This window comes from Eurosta solidaginis, chromosome 3 (assembly GCF_040869045.1).
Source record: "Eurosta solidaginis isolate ZX-2024a chromosome 3, ASM4086904v1, whole genome shotgun sequence".
In the NCBI taxonomy this organism is placed as follows: Eukaryota; Metazoa; Arthropoda; class Insecta; order Diptera; family Tephritidae; genus Eurosta; species Eurosta solidaginis.
The window spans coordinates 248833006-248844299 of record NC_090321.1 but is presented as its reverse complement, the minus strand read 5'-3'; positions in this window follow the sequence as shown (position 1 = coordinate 248844299).

The following is an 11294-nucleotide window of genomic DNA, read 5'->3' as shown; positions in this document are numbered from 1 at the left end:
TTTTAAAAGGGAGTAATCCTTAGTTCCATAGGTGGACGCCGTTTCGAGATATCGCCATAAAGGTGGACCAGGGGTGACCCTAGAATTTGTTTGTACGATATGGGTATCAAATTAAAGGTATTAATGAGGGTTTTAAAAGAGAGTGGTGGTAGTTGTATAAGTGGTCGCCTTTTTGAGATATAGCCATAAAGGTGGATCAGGTTGACTCTAGAATGCGTTTGTACGATATGGGTATCAAATGAAAGGTGTTAATGAGTATTTTAAAAGGAAGTAATCCTTAGTTCCACAGGTAGACGCCGTTTCGAGATATCGCCACAAAGGTGGACCAGGTGTAACCCTAGAATTTGTTTGTACAATATTGGTATCAAAAGAAAGGTGTTAATGAGTATTTTAAAAGGGAGTGATGCTTAGTTCCACAGGTGGACGCCGTTTCGAGATATCGCCATAAAGGTGGATCAGGTGTGACCCTAGAATGCGTTTGTACAATATGGGTATCAAACGAAAGATGTTAATGAGTATTTTAAAAGGGAGTAATCCTTAGTTCCATAGGTGGACGCCGTTTCGAGATATCGCCATAAAGGTGGACCAGGGGTGACCCTAGAATTTGTTTGTACAATATGGGTATCAAAAGAAAGGTGTTAATGAGTATTTTAAAAGGGAGTGATGCTTAGTTCCAGAGGTGGACACCGTTTCGAGATATCGCCATAAAGGTGGACCAGGTGTGACCCTGGAATTTGTTTGTACGATATGGGTATCAAATTAAAGGTATTAATGAGGGTTTTAAAAGGGAAAGGTGGTAGTTGTATATGTGGTCGCCTTTTCGAGATATCGCCATAAGGGTGGACCAGGGGTGACTCTAGAATGCGTTTGTACGATATGGGTATCAAATGAAAGGTGTTAATGAGTATTTTAAAAGGGAGTTATCCCTAGTTCCATAGGTGGACGCAGTTTCGAGATATCGCCATAAAGGTGGACCAAGGGTGACCCTAGAATTTGTTTGTACAATATGGGTATCAAAAGAAAGGTGTAAATGAGTATTTTAAAAGGGAGTAATCCTTAGTTCCATAGGTGGACGGCGTTTCGAGATATCGCCGCAAAGGTGGACCAGGGGTGACCCTAGAATTTGTTTGTACAATATGGGCATCAAACGAATGGTGTTAATGAGTATTTTAAAAGGGAGTGGGCCTTAGTTCTATAGGTGGACGCCGTTTCGAAATATCGCCATAAAGGTGGACCAGGGGTGACTCTAGAATGTGTTTGTATGATAATGGGTATCAAATTAAAGGTATTAATGAGGGTTTTAAAAGGGAGTGGTGGTTGTTGTATAGGTGGTCGCCTTTTTGAGATATCGCCATAAAGGTGGACCAGGGGTGACTCTAGAATGCCTTTGTACGATATGGGTATCAAATGAAAGGTGATAAAGAGTATTTTAAAAGGGAGTGATGCTTAGTTCCAGAGGTGGACACCGTTTCGAGATATCACCATAAAGGTGGACCAGGTGTGACTCTAGAATTTGTTTGTACGATATGGGTATCAAATTAAAGGTCTAATGAGGGTTTTAAAAGGGAGAGGTGGTAGTTGTATAGGTGGTCGCCTTTTCGAGATAGCGCCATAAAGGTGGACCAGGGGTGACTCTAGAATGCGTTTGTACGATATGGGTATCAAATGAAAGGTGTTAGTGAATTTTTTAAAAGGAAGTAATCCTTAGTTCCATAGGTGGTCGGCTTTTCGAGATATCGCCATAAAGTTGGACCAGGGGTGACTCTAGAATACCTTTGTACGATATGGGTATCAAATGAAAGGTGATAAAGAGTATTTTATGAGGGAGTGGGCCATAGTTCTATAGGTGGACGCCATTTAGGGATATAGCCATAAAGGTGGATCAGGGTTGACTCTGGAATGCGTTTGTACGATATGGGTATCAAAAGAAAGGTGTTAATGAGTATTTTAAAAGGGAGTAATCCTTAGTTCCATAGGTGGACGCCGTTTCGAGATATCGCCATAAAGGTGGACCAGGGGTGACCCTAGAATTGGTTTGTACAATATGGGTATCAAAAGAAAGGTGTTAATGAGTATTTTAAAAGGGAGTGGGCCTTAGTTCTATAGGTGGACGCCGTTTCGAAATATCGCCATAAAGGTGGACCAGGGTGACTCTAGAATGTGTTTGTACGATATGGGTACCAAATGAAAGGTGTTAATGAGTATTTTAAAAGGGAGTGGTGGTAGTTGTATATGTGAAGGCGTTTTCCAGATCGCGACCAAAATGTGGACCAGGGTGACACAGAACATCATCTGTCGGATACCGCTAATTTATTTATATATGTAATACCTGCCAAGATTTTAAGGGTTTTTTATTTCGCCCTGCGGAACATTTTCATTTTCTTCTACTTAATATGGTAGGTGTCACAACCATTTTATAAAGTTTTTTCTAAAGTTATATTTCGTGTCAATAAACCAATCCAATTACCTCACCATGTTTCATCCCTTTTTTCGTATTTGGTATAGGATTATGGCATTTTTTCATTTTTCGTAATTTTCGATATCGAAAAAGTGGGCGTGGTCATTGTCGGATTTCGTTCATTTTTCATACCAAAATAAGGTGAGTTCAAGTAAGTACGTGAACTAAGTTCATTAAAGATATGTCGATTTTTGCTCAAGTTATCGTGTTAACGGCCATGCGGAAGGACAGACGAACGACTGTGTATAAAAACTGGGCGTGACATAAACCGATTTCGCCCGTTTTCACAGAAAACAGTTATCATCATAAAATCTATGCCCCTACCTAATTTGAAAAGGATTGGTTAATTTTTGTTCGACTTATGGCGTTAAAAGTATCCTAGACAAATTAAACGAAAAAGGGCGGAGCCACGCCCATTTTGAAATTTTCTTTTATTTTTGTATTTTGTTGCACCATGTCATTACTGGAGTTGAATGTTGACATAATTTACTTATATACTGTAAAGATATTACATTTTTTGTTAAAATTTTACTTTAAAAAAAATTTTTTTTTAAAGTGGGTGTGGTCCTTCTCCGATTTTGCTAATTTTTATTAGGCGTACATATAGTAATAGGAGTAACGTCCCTGCAAAATTTCATCATGATATCTTCAACGACTGACAAATTACAGCTTGTAAAATTTTAAATTACCTTCTTTTAAAAGTGGGCGGTGCCACGCCCATTGTCCAAAATTTTACTAATTTTCTATTCTGCGTCATAAATTCAACTCATCTACCAAGTTTTGTCGCTTTATCTGTCTTTGGTAATGAATTATCGCACTTTTTCGGTTTTACGAAATTTTCGATATCGAAAAAGTGGGCGTGGTTATAGTCCGATATTGTTCATTTTAAAGAGTGATCTGAGATGAGCGCTCAGGAACCTACATACCAAATTTCATCAAGTTACCTCAAAATTTACTCAAGTTATCGTGTTAACGGCCATGCGGAAGGGCAGACGGACGACTGTGTATAAAAACTGGACGTGGCATCAACCGATTTCGCCCGTTTTCACAGAAAACAGTTAACATCATAAAATCTATGCCCCTACTAAATTTCAAAAGCATTGGTAAATTTTTGTTCGACTTATGGCATTGAAAGTACTCTAGACAAATTAAATGAAAAAGGGCGGAGCCACGCCCATTTTGAAATTTTTTTTTATTTTTGTATTTTGTTGCACCATGTCATTACTGGAGTTGAATGTTGACATAATTTACTTATATACTGTAAAGATATTAAATTTTTTGTTTAAATTTTACTTTAAAAAAATTTTTTTTTTAAAAGTGGGCGTGGTCTTTCTCCGATTTTGCTAATTTTTATTAGGCGTACATATAGTAATAGAAGTAACGTCCCTGCCAAACTTCATCATGATACCTTCAACGACTGACAAATTACAGCTTGCAAAAATTATAAATTACCTTCTTTTAAAAGTGGGCAGTGCCACGCCCATTGTTCAAAATTTTACTAATTTTCTATTCTGCGTCATAAATTCAACTCATCTACCAAGTTCCGTCGCTTTATCTGTCATTGGTAATGAATTATCGCACTTTTTGGGTTTTACGAAATTTTCGATATCGAAAAAGGGGGCGTGGTTATAGTCCGATATCGTTCATTTTAAATAGCGATCTGAGATGAGTGCTCAGGAACCTACGTACCAAATTTCATCAAGTTACCTCGAAATTTACTCAAGTTATCGTGTTAACGGACGGACATGGCTCAATCAAATTTTTTTTCGATCCTGATTATTTTGATATATGGAAGTCTATATCTATCTCGATTCCTTTATATATGTACAACCAACCGTTATCCAATCAAACTTAATATACTCTGTGAGCTCTGCTCAACTGAGTATAAAAAACAAGTAAGGAAGGTTAAGTTCGGGTGTAACCGAACATTACATACTCAGTTGAGAGCTATGGTGACAACATAAGGGAAAATAACCATGTAGGAAAATGAACCGAGGGAAACCCTGGAATGTGTTTGTATGACATGTGTATCAAATGAAAGGCATTAAAGAGTATTTTATGAGGGAGTGGGCCATAGTTCTATAGGTGGACGCCATTTAGGGATATACCCATAAAGGTGGATCAGGATTGACTCTAGAATGCGTTTATACGATATGGGTATCAAATGAAAGGTATTAATGAGTATTTTAAAAGCGCGTGGACCTAAGTTCTATAGATGGACGCCTTTTCGAGATATCGCCGTAAAGATGGACCAGGGGTGACTCTAGAATGCGTTTGTACGATATGGGTATCAAATGAAAGGTGTTAATGAGCATTTTAAAAGGGAGTAATCCTTAGTTCCATAGGTGGACGCCGTTTCGAGATATCGCCATAAAGGTGGACCAGGGGTGACCCTAGAATTTGTTTGCACAATATGGGCATCAAACGAAAGGTGTTAGTGAGTATTTTAAAAGGGAGTGAGCCTTAGTTCTATAGGTGGACGCCGTTTCGAGATATCGCCATAAAGGTGGGCCAGGGGTGACTCTAGAATTCGTTTGTGCAATATGGGTATCAAACGAAAAGAGTTAATGAGAATTTTAAAAGGGAGTGGGCCTTAGTTCTATAGGTGGACGCATTTTCGAGGTATCGCAATAAAGGTGGACCAGGGGTGACTCTAGACTTTGTTTGTACGATATGGGTATCAAATGAAAGGTGTTAATGACTATTTTTAAAAGGGAGTGGGCCTTCGTTTTATAGGTGTTCGCCTTTTCGAGATATCGCCATAAAGGTGGACCAGGGATGACTTTAGAATTTGTTTGTATGATATGGGTATCAAATGAAAGGTGTTAATGATTATTTTAAAAGGGCGTGGGGCTTATTTCTATAGGTGGACCCCTTTTCGAGATATCGCCATAAAGGTGGACCAGGGGTGACTCTAGAATTCGTTTGTGCAATATGGGTATCAAACGAAAGGAGTTAATGAGTATTTTAAGAGGGAGTGAGCCTTAGTTTTATAGGTGGACGCCTTTTCGAGATATCGCCATAAAGATGGACCAGGTGTGACTCTAGAATGCGTTTGTACGATATGGGTATCAAATGAAAGGTGTTAATGAGTATTTTAAAAGGGAGTAATCCTTAGTTCCATAGGTGGACGCCGTTTCGAGATATCGCCATAAAGGTGGGCCAGGGGTGACTCTAGAATTCGTTTGTGCAATATGGGTATCAAACGAAAGGAGTTAATGAGTATTTTAAGAGGGAGTGGGCCTTTCTGGACCAGGGGTGACTCTAGATTTTGTTTGTACGATATGGGTATCAAATGAAAGGTGTTAATGAGTATTTTTAAAAGGGAGTGGGCCTTATTCTATAGGTCTTCGCCTTTTCGAAATATCTCCATAAAGGTGGACCGGGGGTGACTCTAGAATGAGTTTATACGATATGGGTATCAAATTAAAGGTATTAATGAGAGTTTTAAAAGGGAGTGGTGGTAGTTGTATATGTGAAGGCGTTTTCCAAATATCGACCAAAATGGGGACCAGGGTGACCCAGAACGTCATCTGTTGGATACCGCTAATTTATTTATATATGTAATACCTGCCTAGATTTTAAGGGTTTTTTATTTCGCCCTGCAGAACTTTTTCATTTTCTTCTACTTAATATGGTAGGTGTCACAACCATTTTATAAAGTTTTTTCTAAAGTTATATTTCGCGTCAATAAAACAATCCAATTACCTTAACATTTTTCATCCCTTTTTTCGTATTTGGTATAGAATTATGGCATTTTTTTCATTTTTCGTAATTTTCGATATCGAAAAAGTGGGCGTGGTCATAGTCGGATTTCGTTCATTTTTCATACCAAGATAAAGTGAGTTCAGATAAGTACGTGAACTGAGTTTAGTAAAGATATATCGATTTTTGCTCAAGTTATCGTGTTAACGGCCATGCGGAAGGACAGACGGACGACTGTGTATAAAAACTGGGCGTGACATCAACCGATTTCGCCCATTTTCACAGAAAATAGTTAACGCCATAAAATATATGCCCCTACCAAATTTCAAAAGGATTGGTTAATTTTTGTTCGACTTATGGCGTTAAAAGTATCCTAGACAAATTAAATGAAAAAGGGCGGAGCCACGCCCGTTTTTAAATTTTCTTTTATTTTTGTATTTTGTTGCACCATATCATTACTGGAGTTGAATCTTGACATAATTTACTTATATACTGTAAAGATATTAAATTTTTTGTTAAAATTTTACTTTAAAAAAAATTTTTTTTTTTAAAGTTGGCGTGGTCCTTCTCCTATTTTGCTAATTTTTATTAAGCGTACATATGGTAATAAGAGTAACGTTCCTGCCAAATTTCATCATTATATCTTCAACGAATGCCAAATTACAGCTTGCAAAATTTTAAATTACCTTCTTTTAAAAGTGGGCGGTGCCACTCCCATTGTCCAAAATTTTACTAATTTTCTATTTTGCGTCATAAGTTCAACTCATCTACCGAGTTTCGTCGCTTTATCGGTCTTTTGTAATGAATTATCGCACTTTTTCGGTTTTTCGAAATTTTCGATATCGAAAAAGTGGGCGTGGTTATAGTCCGATATCGTTCATTTTAAATAGCGATCTGAGATGAGTGCTCAGGAACCTACATACCAAATTTCATCAAGATACCTCAAAATTTACTCAAGTTATCGTGTTAACGGACGGACGGACACGGCTCAATCAAATTTTTTTTCGATCCTGATTATTTTGATATATGGAAGTCTATATCTATCTCGATTCCTTTATATATGTACAACCAACCGTTATCCAATCAAACTTAATATACTCTGTGAGCTCTGCTCAACTGAGTATAAAAAGGACGTGTGGCACTCGGGGACTGCCGCGGTAAAACTATTGCATATTATCAACTTATGTAATTATAATATTTATGCAACATTTTTTTTTCTTTGATATTAATTCCAGTGATATTAATTTAACTTTAACTTTAACTTTAACTTTAAATTTAACTTTAACTTTAACTTTAAGTTTAACTTTAACTTTAATTTTAACTTCAACTTTAACTTTAACATTCACTTTCACTTTAACTTTAACTTTAACTTTATTTTTAACTTTACTTTAACTTTCACTTTAACTTTAACTTTCACTTTAACTTTACCTTTAACTTTGACTTTAACTTTAACTTTGACTTTAACTTTAACTTTAACTTAAACTTTAACTTTAACCTTAACTTTAACTTTAACTTTTGCTTTTGCTTTAACTTTAACTTTAACTTTATTTTTAACTTTAACTTTAACTTTAACTTTAACTTTAACTTTAACTGTAACTTTAACTTTAACTTCCACTTTAACTTTAACTTTAACAAATTAGTCTCCTCTGGAACTGTTGAAAATGCTGAGACCGCATAATTTACATATATCTCTTACCCTAATGTTGACATTGCGTTGCGAATGTTTGTTTCAATCCCTGTTGCAAATTGTAGCACAGAGAGATCGTTTTCTGTTTTAAAACGCGTGAAAAACTACCTCAGATCTTCACTGGGCGAAAACAAACTGAATGCTCCTGCATTGTTGACCATAGAATCAGAATTGTTTTTATACTCAGTTGAGCAGAGCTCACAGAGTATATTAAGTTTGATTGGATAACGGTTGGTTGTACATATATAAAGGAATCGAGATAGATATAGACTTCCATATATCAAAATAATCAGGATCGAAAAAAAATTTGATTGAGCCATGTCCGTCCGTCCGTCCGTCCGTCCGTCCGTTAACACGATAACTTGAGTAAATTTTGAGGTATCTTGATGAAATTTGGTATGTAGGTTTCTGAGCACTTATCTCAGATCGCTGTTTAAAATGAACGATATCGGACTATAACCACGCCCACTTTTTCGATATCAAAAATTTCGAAAAACCGAAAAAGTGCAATAATTCATTACAAAAGACAGCTAAAGCGACGAAACCTGGCAGATGAGTTGAACTTATGACGCAGAATAGAAAATTAGTAAAATTTTGGACAATGGGGGTGGCACCGCCCACTTTTAAAATAAGGTAATTTAAAAGTTTTGCAAACTGTAATTTGGCAGTCGTTGAAGATATCATGATGAAATTTGGCAGAAACGTTACTCCTATTACTGTATGTACGCTTAATAAAAATTAGCAAAATCGGAGAGGGACCACGCCCACTTTAAAAAAAAAAAATTTTTTTTAAGTAAAATTTTAACAAAAAATTGAATATCTTTACAGTATATAAGTAAATTATGTCAACATTCAACTCCAGTAATAATATGGTGCAACAAAATACAAAAATAAAAGAAAATTTCAAAATGGGCGTTTCTCCGCCCTTTTTCATTTAATTTGTCTAGGATACTTTTAACGCCATAAGTCGAACAAAAATTAACCAATCCTTTTGAAATTTGGTAGGATCATAGATTTTATGACGTTAACTGTTTTCTGTGAAAATGGGCGAAATCGGTTGATGCCACGCCCAGTTTTTATACACAGTCGTCCGTCTGTCCTTCCGCATGACCGTTAACACGATAACTTGAGCAAAAATCGACATATATTTAATGAACTTAGTTCACGTGCTTACTTGAACTTACTTTATCTTAGTATGAAAAATGAACGAAATCCGACTATGACCACGCCCACTTTTTCGATATTACGAAAAATGAAAAAATGCCATAATTCTATACCAAATACGAAAAAAGGGATGAAACATGGTGTGGAGATTGAAACCACGTTTTAAACTTTATATTATATTTTATTAATTCGCCTAAAAGTATGCGTCTATTTTATTTTTTTATTTTTCACAATAATGAAAATTTTTGAAAATTGAAAATCAATTTTGAAACTTAAAATATTGATAATACATTTAAAAATTAAAAAGTTCAAAGTAACTAAAATACAAAGTAAAATAAAAATAATAAGAACCCTACATTACTCCCCCTTCAAGAAAATTTATCATTAAACAAATTGAATGTAACTCTCTTTTTATGTAAATTCTTGGTGTTGTTTGTGTCTGTTGTCTCAATTATTGCAGGCTTTAATCTATCAATAGGAATAGTTTTAATATTATTATCTATTTCAAGTTTAAAACATTTTTGGTCTTTTTCCACAATTTTGTAAGGTCCATCATATGGTTGTTGTAATGAATGTTTATTAATGACTCGAACGAATGCAAATTTACAAGTTTGAAGATCTTTTGGAACATAAATTCCAGTAGCAGCATCTTTATGATGACTTAAATTTGATCTAACATTTCGAAAATGTTCACGTAAATTACTTAAAACTTCAGTTGATGAGAAATTTTTAGCTGATGGCACAACAAGTTCCCCTGGCAAACGTAAATTCTGACCGAAAACCATTTCCGCTGGTGTAGCCGAAATATCTTCTTTGTAAATAGATCGCAAACCAAGTAATATGACAGGTAACTCGTCATACCAATTATTTGTGTCCTCTCTAGCTATTATAGTAGTCTTTAATTGTCTATGGAACCTTTCAACCATACGATTTCCTTGAGGGTGATATGCGGATGTTGTAATTTGGTGACTACCAAGTAATTTAGTTAACTCTGAAAACAATTTCGATGTAAATTGGCTACCTTGATCAGTTGTTATCTTTAACGGAACTCCAAACCGAGAAATATATTCTCTAAAAAACTTATTTGCAATTGTAGTTGCTGAAATATCTTTTAATGCATATGCCTCAGGCCAACGAGTAAATCTTTCAATAATCGTTAAAATATAGCAATGTCCTTTTGAAATAGGTAATGGTCCAACTATATCTAAATGGATGTGTTCAAATCTATTCTTGGGAATTTGAATTTTGACAACAGGGGATTTTGTATGACGATAAACTTTAGACTTTTGACAATTAAGACACTCTTTTGACCAAATATTAATATCCTTATTCATATTAGGCCAATAATATTTTTTAACTATGAGCCGTCGTGTAGCTCTTGTACCCGGATGTGCTATTCCATGTAAATATCAAATACTGTCTTTCGCAAATTACTCGGTACAAATGGCCTAGGAGTTTCTCTTGAAATTTCACACCAAATATTAAAATTTAAAATAGGAATATTAATTAACTTTAAATTTAGATATTGAGAATCAGATACAAGTTGATTTAAGTCATCATCTTTTTGTTGTTCAGTTTGTAAAATTTTAAAATTCAGTTCTGTATTATATATTGCATTAACCTCAAAAGCTCTAGATAGCGTATCTGCTACAACATTGGATTCTCCTTTAATGTATTGTATGTCATCAGTAAATTGTGCTATAAATTCCAAGTGTCTCGTTTGTCTAGGACTTCGTTCTGTTTTTGAATTTAAAGCAGTAGTCAAAGGTTTATGGTCCATATAAACTGTAAATTGTCGTCCTTCCAAAAGATATCTAAAATGTTTTATATTTAAATAAATCGCCAATAATTCCCTATCAAAAGCACTATACTTAATTTCAGTTGGAGAAAGTTTTTTAGAAAAGAATGCAATGGGCTCAATTTTATTATTGTAATTTTGTTGTATAACGCCCCCAATCGCTGTGTTAGATGCATCTACTGTTAAAGATAATTTAGCATCTTTGTTAAAATGATTTAACAATATCGTAGATGCAAATTTATCTTTAATGCATTCAAAAGCTTCATTCGAATTCTCATCCCATACCAAAGTTTTGTCGCGTTTCTTATTTATTTTGTTAATTAGATCATAAATTTTGTTTGTAAATTCTGCTAGTTTTGGAATGTATCTATGATAATAATTTACCATACCAATAAATTTCTGTGCCTGCTTAACTGATTTTGGACGTTCGAAATTGCGAATAGCTGATACCTTTTCATCGGAAGGTCGAATACCTGTTCCAG